Source organism: Echiichthys vipera (genome assembly GCF_963691815.1).
Source record: "Echiichthys vipera genome assembly, chromosome: 6".
In the NCBI taxonomy this organism is placed as follows: Eukaryota; Metazoa; Chordata; class Actinopteri; order Perciformes; family Trachinidae; genus Echiichthys; species Echiichthys vipera.
In genome coordinates this window covers 12,549,230-12,556,269 of record NC_139831.1, presented here as the reverse complement: position 1 = coordinate 12,556,269, position 7,040 = coordinate 12,549,230, and positions in this window count along the sequence as shown.

The window sequence follows — 7,040 nt, the reverse complement described above, 5'->3', positions numbered from 1 at the left end:
CATGTGTGTAGTATGTGTGAATGTGTGTGTGTTTATGTGATAGAAGCTTGGCTCTGCACTGTGTTTAGGTTTTGAAGAGCTATAACTAAGCCAAGCCAGACAACAGTGGAAATAACTACTTACAGCATGAATCATACTTGTGTGGGACTGTATGAATATAGAGTGTTTATTCTTGTTTGTGTGTGTACAGTTTGTCTGACAGGAGGATTATTTATTAGTGAATAGATTGGCAGAAAAATGGTCATTTGTGAATCTTTTACGATGAATTTCACTCAGTGGTTGTTGAATGTTGGTGCATTTTTTTGGATCTAGAAAGAAGTTATTAGTCTTTGAAATTTAAGGACTGAAACCTGCGCACTCATTTATAAAATGGCCTTACCTTACCATAGAAAAACCTCAGGTTATACTGGAGTGTATATATATATATATATAAGTTATATAAGTGTACATGAAGCTGTGAACTCTTTTTATGACCTTCTTCATCAGCATACATTATCAATTGCTAGTTATAAGTAATTAAGAGGCACATTATTTGATTTAATAAAAACAAATAAAATGTGCAAAACATTAAGTGCCAGATGTAAAATGTTTAACTCAACCACGGTTTGTCTTTCCTTATTTGAAGACGCATCAACTATTCATTTAGGCCGTGTGCCGGGCACACTGTGCCCTTGCTCTGGATGAGGGGAAGGCTGAAGCACATAGGGAGAGAGGACGGACCCAGCGGTCTATGTGAGTTCATACATGGATACTCAGAGAGCAGCAGTATTGATTTCTCTTCCATTGTTGTTGTTCAGCACTTACACATGTAGAATGTGACAGTTGGTTATTCTGGTATTTGTCCCGCCCCTTCTCCACTGTGTGAGAGTGAAACATTTTAAAACTCTGGGCAGAGGCGATTCTAGAGTCTGTTGGGACCCTAGGCAAAAATTCACAGGTGGCCCCTCAATCCAGCGTTCATCACCATTCTAGGTCTGTTTAAACTGATTCATGCACGTCACTCAATAAGTACAAATAAAATAGAAAACTAGAAACGGGAGTGGGTGGAGTCAGGTGGGGCCCCCTTTGGGAGGTCAGGTCTCCTACTGTCACGCAAACTTTGCGCATCGTCACTGCTGTAGTTTAAAGTTTGTCAGCCCTCAGGGGCCCCTTACTGGCCTGGGGCCCCAGGCAGTTGCCTACCTTGTCTGCTGGCAAATGGGGGCTCTGACTCTGGGCCGTCACACTTTTGTTCGGAGGAGAGTGTAAATATGAAGCATGCCGATTGAAAAGCATTAAAAAAATATGCTGTGGTGGACACACAGCCTGAGAAAGGGACAAGGTTATAGAATAGATGAATTTCTGTTGATGAGTGGCTTTAAATAGATCTAGATACTGCAATTCCTCTTTAAATAAACTCCTAAAAACAACTATAAGAAACATTTTATAATGGGGGGTGTAGAGAGATGACAGAAAATTAGGAGGGAGAGGGGGGCTGACTGTTGGTGAGATAAATCAAGACACCTGAAGGCAAAATCGTGGGTGTTAACATCTTGTTATGGGCATCCTAAATCATTTTTAATTCTCTGTCATTTAATATTTTTGATTGACAAAATGATCTGTAGATTATTTGATAAAAGTATTTAAATAAGGCACTGGGCCTGTGGTTGATATAAGTTGTGGATGTGTTTCTAAAAAGGTTGGTGAGGGAGGTGACAGTTTTAGAACTATCTGACGGTTTCATTTTAATGAGGTGCTACACCTGTCAGTAAATTCTCTACATCGAACTTCGTGTAAGATTAATGATTACTCTACTTGTTACCCTTTCCCCTTTCTTATCATCCTCTGCCTCTCCCTTGTCATGCTTGTGCTTTCCGTTCCCTCTCTGCCACCCACCTCTCCTCTTCCTCCTCACCCTCATTCTTCTTTTCTGACAACCTGTTCCTCCATTCATCTCTTTTGTTTCTGTTCTGATGCTCCTACCTATTCTACCTCCTTTCAGTCTTCTCCTCTACACATGGATTCGATTTTTCATGTGTGCAGCACCCGCCTCCTCCTATTGTACTGTGGGTGAGATTGCTAGTTTCTCCAGTATCTGCTCTCTCCTCTGTAGTGGCTTGTTCTGCAGCTCACTGTCAGAATCCATATATCCACTTTGCTGTGTGTGTGTGTGTGTGTGTGTGTGTGTGTGTGTGTGTGTGTGTGTGTGTGTGTGTGTGTGTGTGTGTGTGTGTGTGTGTGTGTGTGTGTGTGTGTGTGTGTGTGTGTGTGTGTGTGTGTGTGTGTGTGTGTGTGTGTGTGTGTGTGTGTGTGTGTGTGTGTGTGTGTGTATGTGTCCGACCGTCTACTGCTAGTGCAATGGCCACTACGTGTTCCTTTGAAAATGCATTTAGAGCTATAGTGTTAGTATGCTTGTAGCTGTGTGCTTGCATCCATGTTCCTTTCATGCATGTGCGTGTCTGTCTGTACCTGCTTGTCTGCAGCTGCCTCTTTTGCATCTGTATTTAAACTTGTATCACAGTATGACAATTCATTTGTTCTGTACGCAACAGCTTATGTGAGTGGGCCTTTATTTCTCTGTGTCTTCTGTCTTTGAACATGCAATAATGTGTGTCTGTGTGTGTCAGCCAAAGCTCCGGGTCTAGCTTGCTGTCAGTCTTGATAAGGCCAGCGGTTGGAAACCGTTAGTCTGGGCTGCTGCTCTCCTGGCCTCCGCTTGGTGGATCTGCTGAGAGGGAGCTGAGCCATTAGACACGCTGCAGTGACTTCAGAGAGAGAGAGAGAGAAGGGGTGGGAGGTGGCGGGGGTGTGGAGATGTATGGTGAGCAAGGTAGGAATGGAAAAAGAGAGTGAAAGAGATGCTGAAATAAGGAGTGGGGGGGGGGCGGGGGGGGTGATGGAGAGCAAATGAGATGAAGGGAGAAACTGTGAAGGTTTGAAGATAGAAAGCACGATGGGTAGATAGAAGAGGAGGAGGCAAAGACATGGAGAGGAAAAGAGGGAGGGAAGGGGCGGGGAGAGAGGGTGAGGAGCGAGAGGTAGAGGGGAGAGAGGAGATACATTTTAAAAAAGAGGAAGAAAGAACAGCAGGTGTGGAGTGATAAGGAGAGGGGAAGGGTGTAACTGTTAATGTCCTCCTCTGACAATATACACACGGTTATCTGTCCAGTTTGCACATAATTAAGACTGAGGTGTTTAAATCGACAAATTGTAAGGGAGGGACTGTCACCTCCTTCCTTCTCTCTTCTATTCCTCCTTTCCCCATATGAGCATGACATAAACTGCAGATCATTACTTGTTCCCTTATTCTTCCATCTACCTCTCTATTCTCTTTCTCTCTGTAGCTAGAGGAGACCAGATATTGTCTTCTCCTCTCTCCATCCTTATTTAGAAGCCCCGTCTATGAGTGTTTCACATTTCCCCCGTCTCCCGGCGAACATTTGTCTCCTGCGTGTAAGAGGTGGTTGGAGTGAATTTGCCTTTGGCCGTGTCGACATGATAAATGTGTCCGTAGTTTCTCACATTATTGACTCCGGGTTGTCAGTTTGAATTTGGTATAAGATCTGAAGCTAGAACTGCACTCATGACCCATTCCTTGTTATTTATACATGCAACTGGTATTTTTAACGACCTCTTAACAATGCCATTCATGTGTGGCGTGATGACAAAGAGGTAGTCGGCAATTAAGAAATTAATCACTTTAGCCATTGAATTTGCATATTTTATTAGGTGTAGTAATCTATCATGCTTATTATGATGAGACATTAGGCAGCTTGAGTATTTCTTCTTCAAACAGCAAGTGGATGATATTTTCTTGCAAAATGGGAAAACAATTGATGCCCCCCTCCCTTGCAAAGCTCCTAAATCCCATGGCAAACTATACAAATAGCGTTTTTTGATGTGAACATTATTTATGTTTCAGTACATGGGTTTGTTCTTGACTCAGATATGAACAGAAACAGATTTTGTCAGACTGTTAATAGTGTTGAGAGGTGAAAAAAGAGGAACAAGCCACCATGCTTTCAAGTCTGAAACCCTCAGGTCTGTTCAGAGCAGCTGCCACTGTCTGCTGCAATTCATAAGGTGACTTCTAGACAACTTTTGCACGACAGTATATACTTCCCTCATTCCACCGCGGTCAGATAACTTTCCTCTTTGCCACCTTTCAGAGCTGCTGCGTAAAGTAGGCATGGATCTAAAGATGGTGTCATGGGAACTGAATTCAAACTGAATTTGGTTTATTATTCACACAAAAAGGTGGGTTTATGATCGAAAAGAAGCACGGCCTTTAGTATTGATCTAAAGTGTGTTAACGTTAATGCTGTTTAACATTCACTCTCTCCCAATATGGTGTCACCTGGAGCTGGTCACAGCGTGTGATTGGGGTTTTTTGGATCACGTTTTGCTTTACCTTCACAGTTATATTAGTTTAAGTGTTCACTTATTATTATGAGGAATGATTGAGTCATGTCTTGTGTGGACATCATTAAATGAGTAGGTATAACTCCCATCAGATTTCTCTGCTCTCTGACATCATGACTGACGTAACAGATGCTGACGAACCTGACAGCTGGAGATTGCAGTTGGATAATCAGAGCTATTTACTGTTTAAAGGGAGCCATAATTCCTACGTACAACACTGCTCCAGTGTCTAAATAAAGCAAATAACAAGTAGGGGCATGTTGCTCATTTTCATTTTCCAAATTTGGTGACATTTTCTATTAAGGTCATGTCTATAGTGCATAATCAACATATTTATAAGGCATTATAATGCATTTATAAGGATTTATAATACTCTTTATACATTTTATACAAGGTTTATAAAGTATTATAACTGTTAACATAATGTATTATAAGTTCAGCATTCATAATGCTTTATATCTTTCCTAAGTGTTTTAAGGAAGAATCAAAGTCCTGGGTGACAGAGCAGAGCATTGAACCTACCATAACTTTGGCCAGTTATAAAAACAAATAGAGACCTGCTCTAACGTATCATAACACATTAAAGATTTAAAAAAGTTTCTGAAATGAAATAATGGCTTATAAACATCAATAACATGTTATGGCATGACTTTGTGAGCTTTAAGAATAGTAACGGTACTTAAAATACTTTATAAACCTTGTTATAAGTTGTCATGCATGATTATAAACATTTAGAAACCATTTAATAATGCCTATAAATGCATTATAATGTATTATCAATGTGCTTTTAATGCATTATAGACACAACCTTCAAGGAAAATGGTCATTTTTTAAAGCTAAATCTGTTTAAAAATTCAGCCGCTGACAGGAATGGTTGAAGAAAAATGGTGGAGGTGATGACATATGACAAAGGGCAAGAGTCGTCCGTCGACAGTGTTGAAAACAACTGTTTCCCTGACCCACTGCGTCTTTTTGGATCTGAACAGTTTGCCCATTGGCTGTCTGTGACATTTACCCATAGCGAGGTTGTGATGTAACCATTATTGCTGTTAAACTAGGTTAGACCCTGACAGTTAGGGGGGGGCATCTGAGGCTGCTTATATCACTGTGGTTATCAAGTGGCCAGATAAGAGTAACAGTAGAATTAGCACTGCAGGAAAGAAAAAGCCTGAGAATGTGGATCTGTGTAACCAGAACAAAAGCACAAATATGAAGAGATTAAAGTTATCTCATGGTACAAGAGTTGAAAGTATACGATAAAAAACAATGCCAGTCATATTGACATAACAAAACGGTAGAAATAAACCACATGCCAAATCATACATATCACTATGATGGTATTAGTACTCCGGTGTTTGTGTTCTACGTTTAACAATTCATTTATATCATATATTTCTATGGGAAATAAGAATAAGTAGAAATTAATTTGAGTCCCAAATCAAACAGACAAATTGCTACCTGATGCAAAGGGCCTCAAGTAATTACATGGTGTGAGAGTGTGTGGTATAAAATAAATATAAATAAATAAATGATGGAATCATAAATATTGATTAATTAGACTACTCACAGTTTTTAACATGCAGTTCTTTCTATTTTGTTTGTTTAATGCAGGCGAATTAACTACTGACATTTAGACCAGTTTTAGTAGTCCTATGATTTGTAACACGAAAATAAGCTTCCTGCCATTCAAATGAATCTGTTTAAAACCTCTCTGAAAGCTGATACTTTCTTTCTTTTCTTTTGTGTTGTGTGTCATACAAAATAATTATCAGCAGAGTCAGCAACAGTTTTATATCACAACGCACTACAAAGAGTTACATTTAAACATCCGCTAGAATATGATCAGAAGCAGATTTTACCCAGCCAATTGTGTGGTGGAGTACAATATAGTAGAAAGAAATGTAAAATAGTGTAAATAAGTGTTTGTATGAAAATATGGTGCAAATGCAGCACATTTTGGATTCATGGAACTTTTTCATTTAGTTCTGTGTGAATGGTTTAATGGTCATTAGTAAATTAAATAACTTTATATTCAAGATCGAATGTCCCAAAATACCACCATCACACCCTGATATCAGATCCGAATTTGTATAATTGCAAAAATAAATTCTAAAGTAAAAAAAACAACCCAAAAAACAGCAATTCAGTTTTGCAGGACACACACAAACTGATTCAAGTGTCATGCATGTTATTGCTTATTAAAATAATGAGCTTTATAATAGTTTTCCTGCTGTCAGTCAAGAACACGTTTATCTTGTCTCGCAAACAAACTTGTAATTGCATAACTCATTTTTTTTCTCCCTGACGTCTTTTAAGAAACAAAAGATGAATATTTGGCCAGCGTTAGCTCCTCCCCATTCCTGCTCTCGGAAACACACACACACACACACACACCCCTCCGTCATCTCTTTTACACTCTCTTGCCCTCCCTTAAATGCAGCAGTGCTTGCATTCAGTGTGTGTGTGCGCACATGTTTGCCTTTAGTGACAGACACAGAGGGAGAGACAGAAAGACAGAGAGATTCGCTGTAATAGAAATTGAGAAAGGGAGGGGAGGTAGCTAGAGAAGGCAGGGAGGGAAGGAGGGAGGGGTAAGGCAGATAGAAAGAGCAGGCGAGCGAAGGGGACGGAAGGGAGGG